A 23,386-nucleotide genomic window follows, 5' to 3' on the forward strand; every position below is an offset into this window, starting at 1 on the left:
AAACTGCCTTAAAAGAAGAAAGTGTAGGGGGGATCCCTGGGTGGCTCAGCGGTTTGGTGCCTGCCTTCCGCCCAGGGCATGATCCTGGAGTCCCAGGATCGAGTCCCAGGATCGAGTCCCACATCGAGCTTCCTGCATGGAGCCTGCTTCTCCCTCTGCCTGTGTCTCTGCCTCTCTCTCTCTCTCTCTGTCTCTCATGAATAAATAAAATCTTAAAAAAAAAAAAAGTGTAAAGAAATCTGCAAGGGCCACATGTGCTCAGACTGTGCTCTCGATGGGACTTCGCCTGTACCTGAGACTAACCCAAATAAGCTGAAGGCCCCACAAGGCAGGACTCTGCTACACAGAGTCCTCGTCCAACGTGGACTGGACTGTCTTTCTTCCATTTGCACACGCCAGAGTAACTACACGTGTCAGGTTCCACTCTCCACTCTAGCAAGTAGAGCCAGTGGACACGCACATATGCACATACAGGGCCACCGTACACACACACACACACACACAGAGACATACAAACATACATGCATATATGCATACACACACCCAAAATCAGCACAATCAGGACTTAGGCCACCATGTAGGCACACACTCTGCCTTTGCCTGGAACACACTTGGCAAAGGCACAGTTCTAAACCATCAATTGTTGAAAACACAGACCATACATCCCAGAGAAACACTGTCCTACATGGGGCCAGGTCCAAACAACTTCACTCTAGTGTTTCTGAAGCAGTCTTGCCAAGACAATCCCACCCCAAGGAAGACATCCTGTGGGAAGTCACCCAGGGCCCCAGGCGACCAGCCCTCCCTGTAAGGGAGGTTGCAAGGCCAGCACAGGTGTAGAGGGGCAAGGCCATGAGGGCGATGAGGGCGGTGGCATTCACTCACCTACATCTTTACTGAGCCAGCCTTACAAGGACCTTCCTGCTTCCTCCAAGGCCCACCCCACTGCCGTGCTCTGCCTCTAGCTGCCTCACACAAACCCATGCCCTATCTAAACATCCAGCACTAAGATCCAGCCTAAGACCCAGGCCCTGCAGATCTGTCCCCAAGACTACAGTGACACTACTGCCAAGGCAGGGGCTCTGTTGTCCCCATGGTCCAAGCCTCCTCCTGAGTGTTCAGGCATCAGTGAGGCAGAAAGGTAAGGGCCTGACTCTTCATTGAGAAAGTAACAGAGTTTCAAACTGCTACAGAAAAGCCCAGACAACAACTTCTTGGACATTGAAAGAATCATCTTTAATATCTTGACAAGAGGGATCCCTGAGTGGCTCAGCGGTTTAGTTTAGCACCTGCCTTTCTCCCAGGTCGTGATCCTGGAGGCCCAGGATCGAGTCCCACATTGGGCTCCTGGCATGGAGCCTGCTTCTCCCTCTGCCTGTGTCTCTGCCTCTCTCTGTGTCTCTCTCATAAATAAACAAAATATTAAAAAAAAAAAAATCTTGACAAGAGATTTTGTTACTAACGGAGGAAGAGAAAAGCATAACAGTGACTAATAATTATTGAATTTTTTATTTGATATCAGGTGGGGTGCCAGCACTTTACATGCCTGATTTCATTTAATCCTCATAACCACAGAATGAGGTACTGCTAATGCTACCCACTTCACCCAGGGTACTTCCAATGTTACCCATACTTCTCACAAGGGACTGCCACTTGACAGGTGAGAAAACGGACACTGGGAGAAGTCAACGTGATTGGCTAGGGTTAGAGGGCCAAGAAGTCAAATAGGGATCCAAACCCAGGTCAGCTATCTCCCAGGCTAAAATCTGAACCACTGTACCATTAGGGACAGGCTGACTTTGAAACCATCCTGAGGCTGGATCCTTCCCAAGGCTCTGGGAAAATTTCCTAGAGCAAAGCTCAGCACACCCACAATTCCTCTCCTAAAAGCACACTAACTTAACCCTTTCCTGAGTTGCTGGAAACTTCATGGAGGAGTGAGCATCAACTATGCAAGCTGTATCCTGTGGACCATGCAGCAAATTCAATTATTCATGCGCATCCTTTCTTTAAATGGCACAAAACACCTCAGAGGTGTTGAAGCACATATTTTTGAGTCCTTACCTGCCAAGGTACAAGCCAAAGGGGCTTAAAGGACTTGATCAATACTGCCAGCCGGGGTCACAAACCATGACCAATTTTCATCTTCATTTCTAGTAAGATGTACACACACCAACCACACTCTAGCATGCCACAAACGCAAACCAGAGTCCCCCACAGAGAGAAATCTGCACGCATGCAGATTTTCCATGAGAACAGCACAAAGCTTACAAGTATGAGGCAATAAACAGAGCAGACACAAACTAGTAGCAAGAAAACTGGTCTCCTGGCCACTGACATAGCAGTGAGAGGACAGCAGAAGATACAGGGCTCAGGAACAGCCAGGCCTTACAAGGAGGGCTTCCTAGGACGGGCAGGGGCCAGGACACATGCCAGCCCTCCTAGCTCTGTATATGGGGCACCACGCTGCTGCCTTAATTTACCTCGCCTGATTCCTCACTTACCAGGTGCTACTCTGGAACTCAAGTCATTTTTTTTCAAGTGCCAAATCCCCAAGGCCCCTTTCCTTCCTGCAACTATGAGCCTTTCCCCCCTCTCAACACTGGTGGTGTTACTCTGTTGGACACCCACCTGTCTTCTCCCCTGGACTCTGCCAAAAGAGCCATGATATGAAAACATTTCAGCAATGCATGAAACAAGGAAACTTTCTCAAACCAGAAAGGAGCAGCTGTTGGAATAATTCATGTGAATGTTTCAGAGAAGAGCCTTAATCACTCTGGGTCTTTCCAGAAAAGTATCCAAAATCTCAAGTTGGAAAATCCTCAGAATCTAGAAAATGCAGGTTACCAACCAGGTCTTAGGACACTGAAATCACATCAAATCTCTTTCTAGTCCCTCTAATTGCTACAGTTCCACAGGCTGTGTCCATCTAATTTCCCTCCATCCCCACCTCACTCTTGAAACAGAGCAGATGTGTATGGTCACTCTTAGTTTATTCTTTTACTTTTTTTTTTTTTTTTTAATTTTCTTCTAACACAAAGCACTATTAGTTTGGGAAGAGGAGGCATAAGAACAGATCAAGTTCTGCAGCTTCCCCCTAATTGGGGTGGCTGCAATCTGGCAGATTCACAGACATACCCCTTACAGTCACGAGACTTCTAAAAGTCGCAGGGGGCATTCAGACCTCAGCCCACTGTATGTATCCTCCCTCCCAGCCAGGTAAAACAAAGAGGAGCCATCCAGCACCACAGGCTAGGCTGTCTCACAAAAGTCCACCTTCTCCCAGGCAGTAGACATTACCTCAGACCACCTTCTCCAGGACCCAGTTCAACTCATCTTTGCTCACATTCAGCACCCCTAAAACCAAAGACCCACAAATGTAGAGCCTATTTCAACTTCCAGTCCTCACTCTGCTGCACCTTTCAGACATGCTCCTACTCACTTTTCCCTCTCTCTCAGGGCACCCTATTCTATCTCCCTTATGTGGCCGTAAAACCCCAGGGCAGGAAAGGGCCATCACCAGATCCCAGGGGTACAGTACAGGCAAAGCAGGGAAGGGACCCCAGTTTCTGAATACACAGATGGTTTGTCCTTAGCCCCTAGTATACAGCTAATCCCCACCCAGTCTCCTTGCACAGTGTCTCTAGCACCTGTTCCTGCTTTTTATTCCCCACCAGGCAAATTCAAGGCCGTATTAGCTCAGGCCTGACTTTTATCAATGTCCCTTTTTCCTAACTGGCTTCCCTGCTCAATTAAAGTGAACACTCTCCTCTTCACAAATCTCTGAGGGCTCTCCATGCTTCTCAGATGAAGTGTAAACAGTCTTCCATTTAAGGTCATAGACAATAACTGGAATGACCTGAAAAAAAATTTTTAACCTTATTTCCCGCTATGACTTTCCATGAAACCCTGAGGTATGGGAGGGTTATCTGTCAACTCCATCCATCCTTGATGCTCCACTGCAAGGAAATACCCCTTATAAATGGTCTAGTCCAACCTCACCAACCTTTCCCACAAGAACTATAGACCTCTCAAGACCAAAAAAACAGCCCCTTCTCAGAAGAGTGTGCTGGAGAGTGGAGAGTGATAGATCAGATGCCTCATTTTGTTCACATCATGGCATATAAAAAAAATTACATTTGCACAGCACACTGGAGTATAGTAAGGGTTACTCACAGCCTGGGGCTAGAACCACCTGGCTGCAAAGACATCTCTGCATCCCTGTCACCCATCCCAGCTAGCCTGCTAGGAAGGTCTAGAGAATCTCACAGCCAGCAATATATCTCCTGCTCTGTTCACTCCACCATGTGTTGATAAGAAGCTTACACTGCATTTCACTACATGGGGCATCTTCCAGAGCAGCTTAGGCTCTTAAATATCAGTGGGTTAACTTAAAAAAAAAAAAAAAAAAAAAAAAAGGCCAACAGTAGTTCATAAACTCAGAAGGCTGGTTAAACAGACCAATGTTACCCTAACTTTTCTATCCAAATTAAGTTTCCTTTTTCCTTAAGCCATAAAACAAGGCAACAGAGTAGACAAGCTCTCCCATCATTTTAACCTCCACAAAAAATGGGTGCATGTCTGAAAAGCTCACCCAATGCTAAGCCCCTTCCCCAGGTGAAGATCTGTCCACTTTCACTGCCTTTTGTGGTAGGGTCACCTGATATTCTCTCTGAAAAGAAGAACCCCATCCATATTCCCTGAGGCGCTGAGTGGGTGCCTACTGGACCAGGAGTAGAAAAGGCCTCTGTCAGATACTGACTCACCAATGGGCCTCCTGGAATCCCTCATGGCCCCCACCCCCAAACTTCTCTCTTCCAAACAAAACATGTTCAATCTCTCTAACCAATTCTGTGATACAATTTAAAGACTACTCCAGTACCAGATTGTACTATTCTAGAATCATCTAGCACCCTTAACTGGCTGTTAATGCTCCACCCCTCTCCCTGGACTAGCAGTCAACCACTGAAGCCCAGCAACTGACATTTAGCCCATTCCACCTTACTTTCACAGTTGCTTGCTTTGACCTTGAAATGGTCACCAAGTCACCTGAAGGATTTCTGCAAATAAGTGCCATTACTTTTTTCTTAATAGACAGGAAAAGGAGTTTCATGCTCTCAAAATTGAAAGCTGTCACCCACTTGATTCCAAAACAGGAAACACTGCTAGCTTTGTTTTTGTTTTTTTTTTTATTTTTTTTTATTTTTATTATTTTTTTTTTTTTAGAAAATTTTTTTTAATTTTTATTTATTTATGATAGTCACAGAGAGATAGAGAGAGAGAGGCAGAGACACAGGCAGAGGGAGAAGCAGGCTCCATGCACCAGGAGCCCGACGTGGGATTCGATCCCGGGTCTCCAGGATCGCGCCCTGGGCCAAAGGCAGGCGCCAAACCGCTGCGCCACCCAGGGATCCCTTTTGTTTTTTTTTAAAGGCAGCCCTGAGATTCCAGCAGTCCTTAGTTCTTCCTCCCTATGTCCTCTCCCATCCCTACACTACAGATACCTTGATGACTTCAGGCTCAAAAAAAAAAGAAAAAAAATGAGGCTTTTTGGGGATTAAGAAGTACACTTGTCCTGATGAGCACCAGGTGATATATGGAATTGTTGAATTACTATATCATATACTTGAAACTAACAGAACATCATATTAACTAGGGACACCTTGGGTGGCTCATCAGTTGAGCACCTGCCTTTGGCTCAGGGCGTGATTCCAGGATCTGGGATCAAGTCCCATATCAGGTTCCTTGCAGGGAGCCTGCTTCTCCCTCTGCCTATGTCTCTCTGCCTCTCTGTGTGTGTGTCTCTCATGAATAAATAAATAAAATCTTTTAAAAATATTGTATTAATAGAATTAAAATAAAAACTTAAAAAAAAAATGATGAGGCCATAAGGAAGGAAACCTGCCAGTGGCCCTCCTAATTGAGGAGGGACCTAGTACAAAACAGAACTGACCAAACCAGTGGATGGAACTAGAGGGTACTATGCTAAGTGAAATAAGTCACTCAGATAAAGACAAATACCTTATGATTTCACTCATACATGGAATTTAAGAAACAAAACTGATGAACAAAGAGAAAGGGAAGTAAAAATAAAATAAGATGGAAAGAGGGAGCCAAACCATAAGGGACTCTTAACTATAGGAAACAAACTATAGGGTTGCAGGAGGGGAGGTGGTTGGGGGAATGGGGTAAATGAGTGATGGGCATGAAGTAGGGCACTTGATGAAATGAACGTGTGTTATATGCAACTGATGAATCTCTAAATTCGACCTCTGAAACTAACAATACACTACATGGGGCACCTGGGTGACTCAGTTGGTTAAGCATCTGCCTTTGGCTCAGGTCATGATCCTAGGGCCCTGGAACATACCCCCAGGTTGGGCTCTCTGCTCAGCAGAAGCCTGCTTGTGTGTGCATGTGCGCACTCTCTCTAGTAAATAAAATCTTTTTTTTGTAATGAAATCTTTATTAAAAAATGCACAATGTATTAATTAAATTGAATTTAAATTTTAAAATTATAAATGAATGAATTAATTAATAACTGACCAAGCCATAAAGAAATAAGGACATGGAGCGCCTAGCAGGTTCAGTTGATAAAGCATGCAACTTTTGATCTCAGGGTTGTAAATTCAATTCCCACATTGGGTACAGAGATTACTTAGAAGTAAAATCTTTAAAAGGAAAAAAAAAAAAAAAGGATGACAGAGATCAGACCAAGGAAGCTCCAGGAGAGAACAAAGAGCTATGCTCTCCTTCCTTCTGCAAATTAAACCAGAGGCAAGCCACTCCTCCTCTCAGGCCTCAGTTTCCAGTTTGTAACATCAAGAGCTGCTCCACTCATCCTGAAATTTGTGCTGCATTCAGTAAAACAGCATACAGAAGCAAGCTAGTCCCGGGTGAATCCTAGACTTGTCTAGGGCCCAAATATCAAACATAGTTACATTTCAAATGCTCTGACAAATATAAACTGACTACAAGGCTGCAATTTCATTTCCACCCAGACTTGGTATGTTAGTATCTTTGCCCAAGAAAACTTCAAAAGCAGACCAGGCAACTCCTACCATTGACACCTAGGTTCCCACCTCCTCCCCAGACTTCAGCAGAGACAAACATCAACAAAGGAAATTGCAAAGTTTGGGAAGGGGGAAACAAGAGAAAGATGACCCACATACAAACTGTTAAGGCCAGTTAATGAAACAAAAAACAAAAGTGTTAAGGAAAACACCAATCAAACCTGGAAATCACCCAGGTTCCAGTGCATATAAGAGAATCCCAGGGAGGGCGTGGATTCAGAATCCTCTGAAAAAAACAGTGCCATTGAAGGGGCAGGTACAAACCCTTTACATGCACAGGAATAACACAGGAGACAACCAAAAAATGAAGTTCAATCATTTGAACTGTCAATGATACACAAACCTGAGAATATCACAGGTCTGGAATGGCTTGACCAATTCAACCAATGCCTTCAAACCAAGAATTCAGTTTGCTACACTCCTACTTTCCCCAAATCATTGAGCAGTTGGGAAAAATGTGTTTCCTCTGTGGATGTGAATAAGGTTGCAGTGGCAAAGTTTTCAGAACTTGCTGAGTAAACTTGCCCAAAACACACAAGAAAACTAAAAACCTCTTATCACCACCACAGAAATCCACCAGCCAGAAACTCAAGTGAAGAGAATACTGACTTGAAACCTGTCCACCTCCAAGGTTATGTTGAGCAGCTGCCTCTAAGGTAAGAATGTGTGGAATATAATTTAAAAGCCACTGACTCAAAAGGCTAATTGCACAGAATAACTGGGATTAGAGGAAACGTTATTCTGGGATTATATGCAGGTTTAAAACCACAGGGTTTCTTTCTTTCTTTTCTTTCTTTCTTTTTCTTTCTTTCTTTCTTTTTTTTCAATTCCCTTCCAAATAATTTGATGACCTTTTTAGATGAAAGCTCCTTACAATGAGTTCTAAAAACCTCAAAATTGTTAGGCTGTGGTAGGATTTTGTTATAAAGAAAATCTAACTCCTCAATCTGAGTGTTTCATTGTGTGTGATAACTGACATGTAAGATCTTATGGGGCTCATCATGTAGTTGTCATCTGGGGGTCAATTTTGTCTTAGAGGTGAATGGAGGAGTCAGGAGCTAAGATACTTTTTACTTGCGAACATTTCCCATTTGTCCTCACAGCCATCCTATGAGATCAAAGATATATTCCCTGCCTACAGATAGGAGAGCTGAGGCCTGGTAACCAGGCAACTCACCCAAAGCTGAAAAGCAGTAAACTACTCAGCAAAGCCCGATCTATCAAATTCCCAAGCCAGGTTAAGAGCTGTAAGTCTGGAAGGAGACTAGGATTCAGTCCTGGGCTCTCCCATCTGCCACTACAAGCACCATCAGGAGGCAACCCATTTCCCATCCCTGGCCAGAGACTACTTGTGATAAAGCCAGAAGTGCAAGTAGCCTCTTTTGGCTCTTAAAGGCAAGACCCCATAGGACAGATCTGCCTGGCAAACATCTTCCTATCTCACAGATGGAGGCACTATTCCTGAAAGTGAGAACATGAGATTTAGCAAAGACAGAAAAGGGGCTACCTCCTTTCCCCCTGCTGGGGCCCCACAAACTAAGCTATTCCGTATCACTAGGGTCCCGCCCAGCTAGTGGAAAAAACATACAAAATCTGAACTCATAAAGGCTGGAACCCACTCTCCGTTGTAGAATAATCAGCAAGGTGGCCCTAGAAAGTGTCACCCTCTGTAGGGGACTTTGGCTTCTTCCATTTGGAACACGGGGACAGGCTACGGCTCCAAGGGGCACAAAGCCGTGACAGTTTGTCCTAAAAGTGTGGAGGTGCTCCACACCCGAAGCAAAGCAGTGCCTTTGTGCTCTGCCTCATCCATTCTCATTGTAACAGCACTCACTGAACTGTATATACACTAGGTCCTGTGCTAAGCCACTTGCATTTATTATCATATTCCAACTCAGTTGTTCAAGGAAGACATTACCTCCTTTTTAGAAACCGGAAACAGAGAGTAAGGTTCAGTCAGCAAGGTCACATCACAAGAAGTGGCAAGTGGAACTTACACCTACCCAACCTAAGGCAAATCCAGGGGTCTAGGACACCACTGCAGGGACCTGCTGCCTGGGAATAGGTACAGGGGCTCACTTCTCACTCAGCAAACAGCAGGAAGCCTTGGGTGAGGACTGCTTGGCCACAATAGCACAGCAGTATTTTTTAAAGTGGACTTAAAGGCATCACCTCATTTAAACCAAATTAAGCTTAAAGATTCCAATCAAAAGATCTGATCAGTATGATGGGTCAAGTAGTACCATGTCTGGAGACAAAGCTGCAGGAGGAAAGGCTGAAATGAAAGATTCAACCTTCAACAAGTGGAGACTTTATCAACCCCACGCTGCCTCTGCCCTCTCCCCAACTGCCCCTACCGCCCCTCAATCCCCAGCTGCAGCTAGCTATCTTTGAGGCCAAGCAACCTCAAATTGCGACAGTTTCAAACCTTCCCCAAAACTCCTACCTCAAGCCCACTTGCAGGTTATTGTCCAATGTCAGCACATTCTATCTCAAACAGTGGTCTAACTCTCAGATATTAAGCCTTCAGTCCTTTCATATAAGGAACCAGGAAACAAGAAGGCAAAGCCCCTGACAAACTTGCCCGAGATACAGGGTTACCTTTCTGAGGATCAAAAGAAAGTGGGTGCAGCGCACTGAGAAGCTGCAAGGGCTCTTTCCTCTGCCACCCTAGAGGGTTCCAGAGGATTCCCAGTCACTTCCTAAGGCTACCTGCAGGTATTCAATTAGAGTAAGTTCCTTTGTCTTCTAAAAGACTAACCTACATTTTCATCAGACAAAAAGAGGTCACAAATACAGCCTAGAAAACGAGGGGAGGGGCAATAAGCCCATGGTCTGACATTCCTCTTAACTAAAAAGTCCTGCATCGCGTTTGCCAGCATCCACAAGTATGCAGAATCTGTCCCCAGCTGGTACTTTTGTTTCTAAGAACACCAGCCTCAATACTTCCACTTCCCTGCCACCACTTCAGGTCCTGTCTTTTCTCTCAACCTTAACACGTGGCCTTCTAATTCTATGCAAGATGTAGCTTTGCACAGTTAGAACATCATTATCAAAAGAATAGCAACCTGAAGCCAGACTGTCTGGCTAACCTTCTAAAACAGTTCACTCAAGAGCATCCATTCTAACAATCGACCACACTTAGCAAGCAACACAGTTCTATGAGCCTCAAACTATGACACTGTCAACTTGTTCTTCTGGTTTTGCCACACTTCCCACCCCAACAACTGTACAAGGAAATCCCAGAGATGCTCTATTACCCCAGGACGACTGCTCATAAAGACCTCACCTAATCACCTGTTTCATAATCTTTCTGGTTTTCTACAAGGAGCATAAATTAACTCAATTATGGCGGGGGGCAGGGGGGAGTCTAGGGAAAATAACCTTGCTCACTGCATCTAATGGCACAGAAACATCACAAGTCCAAGCAGGCAGTTCTCTCGACGAGCATCTGAGTTGCCCATGCTTTTGGAGATTGTTAGCACACTGATAGTCCTTAACTGAACTCAGTGGCAAGGCCATTACATTTTAGTCTCTCTTGGGAATTGACATATTCAAGACTCTGAGGGTCATTCTTAATTTTCCCTTAAAAAGACAAATATCAGAAAATGCCAACATTTGGGGCACCTGGCTGGCTCAGTTGGTAGAACATGTGACTTTTGGTCTCAGGGTCTTGAGTTCAAACCCCACGTTAGGCATAGAGATTACTTAAGAAATAAAGAAAACTGGGATGCCTGGGTGGCTTAGCAGTTGCTTAACTGCTAACTGCATCTGCCTCTGGCCCAGGGCGTGATCCTGGAGTCCTGGGATCGAGTCCGGCAAAGGGCTCCCTGCATGGAGCCTGCTTCTCCTTCTGCCTATCTCTCTGTGTCTCTCATGAATAAATAAACAAAATCTTAAAAAAAAAAAAAAAAAGAGAAAGAAAGAAAGAAGAAAGAAAAGAAAGAAAGAAAGAAAGAAAGAAAGAAAGAAAGAAAGAAAGAAAGAAAGAAAAAGAAAATAAATGTAGAAATCTCTTGGAAGAAGAAAGAGGCAATTCGAATGGCTTCGCTACTTTCCCACCCTTGTCTTTCAGAAACATCCTTCAGTGGTCTCTCTGAAGCCCAAGGTGGTCCTGTGAACACTATCACAGGAATCCTTGCCTTATCCTCTTAGACAGGCGGGGGTCCCATTGCTCTTAAAGTAAATCCCAGACCCTCTAATCTCTGTGTCTCTCTCTGCTCCAACCACCCCAATCTTCCTTCAGTCCCAGATACTCTATCAAAGATGCTCTTCCTTTTTCTCTTTACCTATTTAACTCCTATACATCCTCCAATCTCAGTTGTAGAAAGGTCCCCTTGAGTCTTGCTCACCAGGTCACAGCATCATTTTCTCCTTGCCCTTAAAACTTTCTCCATGTTTTTGAGATTATAATTTCTCTCCCACTAATCTCATGATAAACTCCACTGAGCAGGGATTCCTAGCACAGTGTCAGAGGAATAGTGTAAACTCTGATATTTATTGAATAAACCTATCCAAAAATCACTCCTTGCAATCCAGAAATTCACAAAATAAATAATACAAAATAAGTGAAAGCTACTGAAAAACTGAGAATTTAATAAAATCTGTTTTATTACTCTAAGAATGTTTCTTGAGGCATCTATCTAGCTGGTTCAGTCACTAGAGCATGTGACTCTTGATTTCAGGGTTGTGAGTTCGAGCCCTGCATTAGGTGTAGAGATTACTTAACATCAGTAATAGGGGCACCTGGGTGCCTTCAGCTCAGGTCATGATCCCAGGATCCTGGCCCACATCGGGCTCCTTGCTCAGCAGGGAGCCTGCCAGTCACACTGCTTGTGCTCTGTCAAATAAAATCTTTTTTAAAAAATAGTAACGGAATAAAAATGTCTTTTTAAAAACATTTCTGAAGAATCCCTGGGCAGCTCAGTGGTTTAGCACCTGCCTTCGGCCCAGGGCATGATACTGGAGTCCTGGGATCGAGTCCCACCTCGAGCTCCCTACATGGAGCCTGCTTCTCCCTCCATCTGTGTCTCTGGCTCACCCCCCACCCCTGCCCACGAATAAATAAAATCTTAAAAAAAAAAAAGTTTCTGGGGTACTAGGATGGCTCAGTGGTTTAGCGTCTGCCTTTGGCTCAGGTCATGATCCTGGGGTCCTGGAATTAAGTCCCACATCGGGCTCCCTGCAGGGAGTCTGCTTCTCCCTCTGCCTATGTCTTTATCTCTTGCTGTGTCTCTCATGAATAAATAAAATCTTGAAAAGATAAAAATAAAAAAATTAAAACATTTCTTATTTTTCAAATAATCACAAAATACACAGATATCAAAAAGTTTAAGGAAAAAAAAAAAACACTCCTCACCCTAACCCAGCAATTCTGTTATCATTCCGGTACAAATCCTTCCAGGATTTTTTTCTACCAAAAGTAGCATTATTTCTTTCTTCACTATCACAATATACGATTGTAGGATCTGCCAAATAATACTGCATTAATATAGATGACTTGACATTAAAAAAAAATGATGTCCTCTGAATGGAAATAACAATGCATCCAAATTGGTAACACAGGGCCCATCACAATTTCTACATCACATCCAAGATGAGAGGCAATCTTCTGTAAATATCAGCTTCAGAATTTTAGAGGAGTAATATGGGATGAAGACGAAGAATGGGAGACTACATGAGGAAAAGATCTAGCAAACTGCTCTCAAGCTCTCAAAATCTCCATTCTAAACGACTTCCTCTAGAAAAGGGCCAACTTTTTTGAGTTGGAAGCTGAGGAAGCAAATGCAAAGGAGCAGGTCTGTGGCTTGGCTCCTTCAAGGCCAGCAGGTCCTGCTGAGGACATCAGAGGGTTACAATGGTGTCCCTAAGTCATCAGGTCATCCATCCCCCAACTCCTAGGAGAAGTAGAATGGAAGCTAGACAAGTACATGGCCTCTTGTTTTAGCAATGCCCAGGAAATGCTCACACAGTGGGTTGCAAACAGGAGCATTCCTGGGCTCAAACCTCAAAAACATCAGGCTCAAGCCAAGTTCTGCCCCTGCACCACTCAGTAGTTTTGGACAAGCAGCCTAGCCTCCAAGAGCCTCAGTTTCCTCGCCTGTAACGTAGGGATTATATCCTCCACCATACTGGAGTGTTATGGGCAAGGAAGATACCTGTATTTAACAGGCACTCAAATCTGGGGACTGGTATGGTTTATCCAGCCCTCCTCCATGGCTTGCTGTCAGGTGTAACATGCTACTAATCTTAGCATCCTGATCTGGTGCCAGCAAACATCATTTCACCTAATCTAACTTAAAAGAAAACTTGTAACTATTACCAGGAAAAAAAAAAAAAAAACATCAAAGGACAATCAGTACAAGTCTAAAGAAACTACACAGAAGGCTGTCTGTTCCTCAGTTTATCTGTGCTGCCACAGCCAGAAGGTGTCACTGTCCGAAATGGACACACAGGACCAGACACTTAACAAGCACTGTGTACTCAAGAAAACTGAAAGAAGTAAAAGGGTGAGGAAGAAAGAAAAATTAAAGACTCAACTGACTCATCCAGACTTTGATCTAAAGAATCCAAAGCTCTCGAGATAAGGATGAACTACAGAGCTAAAGACGCTGGGTCAAATACACAAAATTAAACAGCCCCTGCAAAGTTCCCAGGGCAGGGCAGAAATGCGCACCTAAGGATTGACATTCAGTTCCTAATGGAGGGATCCCCATTCATTTCTGAGGCCCAGTGTGTGCACGCACACCAAGTGTCAATCACGCTCTAGGCTGGGGCCCTGCCCATAAGCCTTTCCTTGTTGAAGTGATCAATTCCGATTCTTGGCAATAATCCCTTTAAAAGGCCAGCTGCTGCTGTCTAGTCACTGATGCCGACCCATTCCAGGTGGGGAAAAAAAAATCAATACAGCCACCGCCTAAACGCGGAGGCAAATTTAAAGTGTACCGCCCCATGAAGGGCTTAAGTCCAGAGAGGGGGAAGGGTCCTGCGGCTCCCGGGGGTCAGGCAGTAAGGGCGCGAGCAGGGAGAGGGCCGGCCCTGCAGGCGTGGGCGCGCGGGGACTCTTATTCTGACACGGGATCCTCCGCCGCCGCCGCCGTCGCCGCCGCCGCGGGGTTCAGCGCAGCGGCCAGGCCCGCCCGGGACCCCCGCCCCCCCCCCCGCCTGGGACCCCCCGCCCCGCGCGCCCACGTGCCGCCCTCTCGCCACCCCCTCCCCCGCCCGTCCCGGCCGCTCGGAAGCGACCCCTGGAGGCCCAGCCCCTCCCCCGGCCCCGGAGGAAGCGCAGAAGGAAGGGGGGCGACGCCGAGACTTTCCGGGACCCCCGCCCGGCCCGGCCCCCACGTGCCTGGGCGGCGTCGGAGCGCGGAACTTTCTAGGGTAGCGCTAGGAAGACGCTCCCAGAATACAAGGAGTAGATAGAACTCACTCGCTCGCTCTCACTTTTCCATGCTCACGCGGGGGGGTCCCTCAGAGCCCACTGACCCCCGACCCTGCCCGACCCTCGCCACCCCGACGCTCCAGGCTCCACCTCACGACCCCAGCCCCGACCCCACCCCCCGACCCCTGCGCCCCGCCAAGTTTGGTCCAGAACTTACCGGGCCGCGGGCCGGCCGGGCCCTAGGGCAGCGCGCGGGTTCGCGGGGCCGTGGGGCCGGGGTCGCCTGCGGGGCCGGGCGGCCGAGGGGCCGGGGGCGCCGGGCCGCGCGCGCTCGCTCCGCCTGTGGGGCCGCCCGGGCCCGCGGCGCTCGCTCCGCCGGTCCGCCCGCCCGCCCGCGCCGCCGGCCAGATAATGCGCCCCTCGGCCGCACACATGGAGCCCGGCGCCGGCGTCACCGCCCGGGACATGCGCACCAGGTCAGCGCGCCCGGCCCGCGGCCCCCAAAACACCGGGGAGCTCTTAAAGGCGACGCCGCCCGCCCGCGCCCGGCTGGGCGGGGACAGACGGCTGAGGGGCGGGGCCTTACGGTGGGGCGGGGCAATGCTGCGGGGAGGGCGGGGCAAGGGAGGCCGGCACCGCCCCGGAAACGCCGCCTCTCCCGACGGCGCTCCACGCGCCGCCCTGCTACGCCCGTTGGTTTCCCACGCGGGTTCAGGCAGACTCCCTCCCCACGAAGTCCCAGCGCCTTCCGCAGGGCCGAGGGGTGGTCGCCAGCTCACCGGCAGCAGAGCCTGGCGAACCGCGCCCAAGGCTGACTCACTATGTACTCACTACTGACCTCGCTCCAGCTGAGCTACATGACCTGGAGCAACTAGCTTCTTCTGAAAACGGAGGTTAGAATGCCATCCCCATGGGGGTCGTCACACAGAAGCTGCGGTCCCAGGTGTCGGCCAAACCATCACTTCTTGCAATGAACAGTTCTACTAAGTAAGCTCCAGACCCACCCACTTCTAGACACTTGAGGATGACTGCTGTCCCTCTCTAGCTATTTCCCAATCTGCACCACTCCCCCCACCCCGTGCCCCTGGGAGAAGGTGAAACACACACACACACACACCAAACAGCAAATCTGCACCCTTCCCTCTTTAGTCACATGAAGGAAACACGAGAAACAGTCTAACCTGAGAGAGGATGGGCTTTCACTATGTTAAACTATATAAAGGGGAACACAATTTAAATAGAAAAATAAAATTAGGGTGCCTGGGTGGCTCAGTCAGAGTCAGTATCTAGAATCCTGGGATTGACCCCAACACCAGCCTCGCTCCCTGATCAGTGGGGAGTCTGCTTCTCCCTCTGCCCATACCACCCCGCCCCCCCAGCTCGTGCTTGCTCTCTCGCTCTATCTCAAATAAATAAAATCTTAAGGAAGTAAAAGAAAAATTAGGTATCTAATATTACAAGGCTATCAGTATCAAGATTGTTTTGAAAATCACCCAAAAAGGCCCTTTTCATGTTCTTTTTCCAGAGTTAAAACAATTCATAAGACTCCTAGATTCCTAATTGGTGGCTTTTAATTTGTTTTATAACACATTTTAATATACATTCATAAGGGGATCCCTGGGTGGCTCAGCGGTTTGGCGCCTGCCTTTGGCCCAGAGCGCAATCCTGGAGTCCCGGGATCGAGTCCCGCGTCAGGCTCCTGACATGGAGCCTGATTCTCCTTCTGCCTGTGTCTCTGCCTCTCTCTCTCTCTATCATGAATAAATAAATAAATCTTTAAAAAAAATGTATATATATATACATTCATACAACTGAAACAAAAGTTACACCAAATATACTTTTAACACTTGCAGTGTATCCTGATATTAACTATTCTATTTCATTTTTTAAAAGAGATTCAATGTAATTTCAACCCACCATTGGTCTTGAATCCAAACCTGAAAAACAATGTAGACCAATTTTTAGAAATAAAATTGTTTTTCTATGTGCCCCTCACAATAAGTTCAAAAATGTCCATTTTAATTCTGTGTGGAGTTCCACACATAATTAGCAATATTTTGTCTTTGATTCCATCCCATCCCCCACTCCACTCCCCAAATCTTCCAACTGCTTAATGCAACATCTGGCACAACTCCCCTGGGCCAAAAGCAAAGCATTCCTCAAACTAAAAATGATACAAAATACAAACTGTTGACCCCCAAACGCCTTCCCTGACCCAGTTTTGTCAGCAATTTGCTTTGCTACAAAGAATTTCAAATGTTCAAATTCAAAAACCAAACAAAAAGTCTTATTCTCAAACAGGTGACTTGGTATATGAATGCAAGAGGCTCCCTGATTCCATGTACAAGGACAAGTTAAAAGCAAATATCCAGAATTTTCACTGTAATTTGTAATTTGGCAGCTTTATATTTTGAGAACTTCTTTACTCTAGGACTATTAATCAGATGATGTATATTAAAGCAATACAAGCAAAATATTACCTCACTGCTCCTCACCTGGGTCTTGATTAACGCCAACTTAATTAACTACAAACACAGCAATGTGTGGTCAGGTGGGAGACCCGAGACTTGAGATAGACATAGAGATTCCAGAGTCTGAGCTGGCAAGCCCTGTGTGAGTCACCAAGGTGACAACCACCCTGTTTTAAAGAGAGAGGCATCAGCTGCAACATATTAATGGCACACCCCTGTGGACTGAGGTGTGCACTGGTGACAGGTGGGCTGCTCCAAAGGGCAGTGCCAACATCTCCAGGTGGGAAAGCAGGGGTGGGGGTAGGGTGAAGTAGTTACAGGGTTTATTTCTGCAATACAGAGGGCCAGGTGTGTAGATGGAAAAAGTGACAGTAAATCCAGACCTGTTTGGGGTCGCCAGAACTCAGGCAGGCAAATGCTAAGGCTGCTCAGACTGAAGACCTTGCTACCTCAGTGTCTAGTACTGGACTAAACAGCTGGCTGATTATGAAATATGATGCAATCACCTTTAGATTCCATTCTAAAGCTAAAGAAACTAATTAAAAGACAAATAGGGCTGGAACCATGTTTTTGCCAAAGTTTTTTTCCCTTTGCCCTAAAAACAAGGCAGTCAATTAATACTTAGAGATATCAGTTAATATGATACTTTAAAAATACTTGTTATTTAGCTAAGTAAAATTTCCTTCCAAATTCATTTTAAACTTAATACCCTTCAAAGATCAGATCTTTGCTAATAATAGCCAGGCCTCCTTCCATCTTAACCACTGCAAAAATATTCTAATTATCTTTCTAACGTAGTGTTAGATAAACTTCTAAATATCATCTGAGCCTGTTTCAGCACAACAGAGGGACTAAAGAAATTTGGGCCAAATTCCATGTTCATGGCCTCTTTTATAGCAGAAAAGGCTCCACAGTAGCATGAAACTAAAAAGGAGTAGCATCACCTACTGAATGTTTAAGGTACTGTACTTTTTATTTTTAATTGGGAGATTTCCTTAAAGTTTCTGGTGGACAAATTCACAATGTCTTATATGATAAACACTGATGGACAAGAACTGTATAAGAGAGCCTGCAGGCACCATCTCCAAAAGTTCACAGGCCAGTGGCAGACACAGAATGATTTCAATGCAGAAAATGCATTCATAGAAAAGACAGGAATCACAGAGGAAGGAGCTGCTCTCCTGCCTGGGGAGGAGTCTGGGAAATCTTTGTGGATGTGACATTTGAGCCAATTCTTAACAGATGAACATCCCAGGCATCCAGAATAGCAGAGGCAAAAACCAAAGCTGGCCACACCTGGAGTGTGAGGTTTTGGGAGCAGAAAGGGCTAAAAAGGGATGGATCCATTACCCTCTAAACTTTGTAGATGCCTTTCTTTCTCAAAACACAGAATGAATTGTTATCTACTTAAATTTGAAGGCTAAGCAGACCTAGTTCTGTAGAGTTTAACTAATTTTGAGATTACTGCTATCAGTGACACTAGGCTCCCACTTGTTTTCTGAGATCTCTAAAGAATAAACAGGTTGTTCATTCAAAAGTATACCAAATCTTTTTAGAAGTACTTTTATGAAAAAGAACACTGACTACTTTCCTTACTTTGTATTTTTATTACTTTTAAATATTTATTTTGATGGGGGGGCACTTTGGGGTGGGGAGCAGAGAGAGAATCTTAAGCAGACTCCACACTCAGTATGGAACCCAACGAGGGGCTCAATCTTATGACCCTGAGATCATGACCTGAGCGGAAATCACGAGTTAGAACCTTAATTGACTAAGCCACCCAGGTGCCTTCATACCTCACATTTTTTGAACTCAGAAGTCTAAAACTGTTTTCACTGAGTTAGGGATAAACATAACCACAATCTCTAAGAGACGATTTTTTTTTTTTCTAAGAGACGATTGTTTAAAAGTTTCTTATTTCACCCTAAATTCATAGTCACATGGTGACATTACAGTGCAATTAGCTGGGAAAGGGAAGGAAAAGATTCATTTCTATGTAAATATGATTTCCTTAGTACTTTGATATTTTTGGTACTTTTTTCAAGTACCAATAGTCCCTTTAACAGGGACTATTACAGTGGTGCTTTATGAAAAATACCGTACTCCCAGTGCATTACGGCTGCTACAACCAATGTCTTTTTTTTTTTTTTAAGATTTTATTTATTTATTCATGAGAGACACAGAGAGAGAAAGAGACACAGGCACAGGGAGAAGCAGGCTCCATGCAGGGAGCCTGACATGGGACTCGATTCCAGGTCTCCAGGATCACGCCCTGGGGTGAAGGCAGCGCTAAACCGCTAAGCCACCCAGGCTGCCCCAAATGTCATTTTTTAAATCACAGCATTCTTACACTAGATTAGGAGTTTGTGGGAGACAGATCTGTACCCCTTTGCCTCATCCCTGCATATATATGCTGAAAAGCTCTCTGAAACACAGCTCTCTAGAGATGGGCCACTTTGTCAGCATGTGTTTGTTTTGAGTGCCGTTTCTAACCACAATTCCATATCCTTAGTGTCTGGGCAACATGGAGTTCAGGCTCTATCTGCACTTAGTCTCTGTGTGGCCCTAAGGAAATCCCACTACTATAGAGTTCTGAGCACAAATGCTCCCCTGAAGGGTTAAATATAAATGGCTAGATGTATCACTGTGAAGCTGGAAGTATATCTCCCACTCTGTCTTCATCTGCATGTGTCAACAGTTGGCAAGGAATATCTCCTTTGTGTCTTTACATGTCTTACAAAAAAAATGCCCACCTAAGTTAGATCAATTTTAAGTCTTTGAAAATAGTAGGTGAACTGTTTTCTATGAATTAAAAAAATTAAAAGAAATCAGAAAGCTACCAGGAAAAAGAAAAAGGCCACATGTCAGTTTTAAGTCTAGAGATCAACCTATTCAAACCTACTTAGCAAAGAAAGAGTGCTAGTCATATCACTAGTCTGTGAATAAATATCCATGATTTAGACATAAAGAAAAATATGTTTTTTTTTTCTTTTTTTTGGGAAACCAGCTCATGTTTAATTGTGACATTTTAAAATCGGACAAGTGTTTTGACATCTGCCCCCACCCCCACCCCCAGAAAAATATGTTTTAAAAACTTGAGTGACACCTGGGAAGCTCAGTGGTTGAGTGTCTGCCTTCAGCCCAGAGCATGATCCTGGAGTCCTAGGATCCAGTCCCACATCAGGCTCCCTACATAGAGCCTGCTTCTCCCTCTGTCTGTGTCTCTCCCTCTCTCTCTCTCTCTCATAAATAAATAAATAAAATCTTTTAAAAAATTTTTTTATTTTTTTTTTAATTTTTTTTTTTTATTTACTTATTTATGATAGTCACAGAGAGAGAGAGAGGAGGGCAGAGACACAGGCAGAGCCACAGGCAGAGGGAGAAGCAGGCTCCATGCACCGGGAGCCCGACATGGGATTCGATCCCAGGTCTCCAGGATCGCGCCCTGGGCCAAAGGCAAGCGCCAAACCGCTGCGCCACCCAGGGATCCCTAAAAATTTTTTTTAAATAAATAAATACAAACTTGATATTTGAGACACCTGGGTTGCTCAGTAGTTTAGCACCTGCCTTCGGCCCAGGGCGTGATCCTGGAATCCCGAGATGGAGTCCCACATCAGGTTACCTGTATGGAGCCTGCTTCTCCCTCTGCCTGTGTCTCGGCCTCTGTGTGTGTGTGTGTCTCTCATGAATAAATTAATAAAATCTTAAAAAGAAAACCTTTGATATTCCATTCATACCCCCACTCCATGGTTGTTAAATGGCAAATCCTCCAACTTGACAAAGGAAAGAAGAAAAATATTCCTCCCAAAAGTTTTCCTGATAGAGTATCCCTGTCTCCTCCCCTAGTGCCTAGTATTTCCTATAAAAAATAGAGGGATTAGGGGGATGCCTGAGTGGTTCAGTAGGTTAAGCATCTGCCTTCAGCTCAGGGGCTTCAGCTTCAAGCCCCATATCAGACTCTTTACTCGGTAGGGAGCCTGTCTCCCTCTCCCTGTCACTCTCGCTGCTTGGTATGCTCACGCGCACGCGCTTTTTCTCTCTCTCTCTCTCTCTCTCTCTCTCTCTCTCAAATAAATAAATAATATCTTTAAAATTAAATAAATAAAATAAATGTAAAAAAAAAAATAGAGGGGATGGTTCTGGTTCTTTCTGATTTTCTCCTTCACAGCTTGGTAACAAAACACCCATGCCTTCTTGCATGCTGACTTGATCAGGCCTACATTTTATGAACTCCTGGTTTGAGAAGAAAAAGATTTTCATTTCAAATGTAAGTAAAGGGCACCTAGGTTGGTTGAGCATCTGCCTTTGGCTCAGGTCATGATCCCAGGGTCCTGGGATCAAGTCCCGCATCGGGCTCCTTGCATGGAGCCTGCTTCTCCTCCCCTCTGCCTGTGTCTCTGCCTCTTTCTGTGTCTCTCATGAATAAATAAATAAAATCTTAAAAAAAAAAAAAAAAAAGTCCCACATCGGGCTCCCTGCAAGGAGCCTGCTTCTCCTTCTGCCCCTCTCTCTCTTTCTCTCTCTCTGTATCTCATGAATAAATAAATCTTTAAAAAAAGAATAAAATTTTTTAAAAAAGAAAAAAAAACCTGAGGAAACTCACTGGGAAAAATCAGCCTATCTGGGAACCTCTAGATCATCAGTCCTCTGTTGCACCCAGCTTATGGTCCCAACATGGACTGGTTTGCTCTCAAACAGTACTAACAGCCATAGGTAGCTATCCAAACTTGGGTGCCAATCTTAAGAGGGCCAGTAAGCTTTGATCTGATTCCATAACTACTACCTCTATCAGACACCTACAACAATCTGGCCATTTGCTTACCATCCCCACCTCACAAATGAAAAACTGAGACTCAAAGAAGTTAAGCCACTTGCAGTTAAGCTACTTTCCTGAGGTCACAGAGCCAGCAAGTGATAGAATCTGGATACAAACACAAGTCTGACTCTACTGCACAGATGGTACTTTTATAAGATAATGAAGACAACTGTAAACCACTCTTTAAAAGCACACTCTCGCAGAAGGACTCTCTACTGTCTGCTTCCTTGAGTTCTATATACCCTCCAGAGCAGCCCTCTGCAGGCAAGCTCCTGTGGTAATACACAGGAAACCATCCTGCCAGACAGTCCTAAGTTTGTGAATACATTAAGCTGAACCCCCAGAACTGCCAAGTACAAGTCCACTGGTGACTCTCAGCTCTGACAAAGCATCTTACCAGAGGAAAAGTGAGAAGTTGAACGTATTTTCTATGCTCAAATTGGGGCCCAAAAACTCCACTGGAGGGCAAGGGAACAGGAAGTGAGGAGGGAGCAAGCATCCACTTCCCAAGGGCAGCAGAGCCCAGAGGTGGGAGCCTGGTCACGTGCACAGTTGCATTACTGGTCCACGCCCACTTCCGGCCAGAGCCTGCCTCTTCACCTCCAAGTCAGTACTCTGGTTGAAGGAAAAGAAAAGACAGACTACCAGAAACTCTCCTTATACTCTCCCTCTCCTTGGAGCCTGTATCCTGAATGAATATCCACCCCTGCCCTTTGCTTCCACCCCTCACAAATACACTTACTTAAGAAAAGCACCTGTCACATAATTGACCTATGTGGACTAACATTAAATCTGACCATAACAGGGGCACCTGGGTGGCTCAGTCAGTTAAGCATCTGCCTTAGGCTCAGCTCATGATCTCGGGGTCCTGGGATTGAGCCCTGTGTGGTTGGGCTCCCTGCTCAGCGGGCAGTCTGCTTCTCCCTTCCCCCTGCTCATATTCTCTCTAATAAATAAATAAAATCTTAAAACAAAAAACACCTGACCACACATAGGAAAGTCAAAATAGTGCTTTCCCAATCCCAGTATAAGAGGGAACCCTAGGGCAGAGGGAACTGTGCACCAGGAACCTACTAATACACGACAAAGCAATCTATAGCTCTTTGAAATCTCACTTTTCTTTCCTGTGCCATCAACAACAGCCAAACACTCTGTCTCAATTTGTTTTTAAGATTTCAAACAAGGTGGAAAGGGCTTTTAGAGCTGTTTATCTCTTTGTGTAATATGCACTGCCATGAAGAAATGCCACAGGATTCCAAAAACACTGCCACTGACTTCAAGAAAAGCAAAGCTGGGGACACCTGGGTGGCTGAGTGGTTGAGCATCTGCCTTGGGCTCAGGTCATGATCCTGGGGTCCTGGGATCGAGTCCTGCATGCATCGGGCTCCTCATAGGGAGCCTGCTTCTCCCTCTGCCTATGTCTCTGCCTCTCTCTGTGTGTCTCTCATGAATAAATAAATAAAATCTTTTTTAAAAAAAGAAAAGCTGAAAATGCTCCTAGCAGTGACCATCCCAGATTCTCTCTTGTTTCTCCAAGATTACAGTCACAGTCATCCTGGATCAACTAGTGCCAACAGCCAACAATCAACCAGGAAAAAGCCATGATTTCTGCCTCCTTTTAGAGGTAAGAAACAGAAGCAAGAAG

General features: G+C 45.4%; 1 protein-coding gene across 10 annotated transcripts in view; it reads right to left on the reverse strand.

Moving 5' to 3' along the window:
• Window positions 1–23,386, reverse strand: part of GATAD2A (GATA zinc finger domain containing 2A) — a 107,140-nt gene that overhangs the window by 78,290 nt on the left and 5,464 nt on the right. The window contains exon 1 of one of the 10 annotated variants that reach the window (XM_072721115.1): window positions 14,672–14,808. The exons of the other annotated variants lie outside the window; for them this stretch is intronic. The gene's annotated coding sequence lies outside the window, so the exon portion shown is untranslated. Of the gene's footprint in view, window positions 1–14,671; window positions 14,809–23,386 lie in introns of those variants that run through there. 10 annotated transcript variants of the gene reach the window in all.

This window comes from Vulpes vulpes, chromosome 9 (genome assembly GCF_048418805.1).
Source record: "Vulpes vulpes isolate BD-2025 chromosome 9, VulVul3, whole genome shotgun sequence".
Lineage (NCBI taxonomy): Eukaryota > Metazoa > Chordata > Mammalia > Carnivora > Canidae > Vulpes > Vulpes vulpes.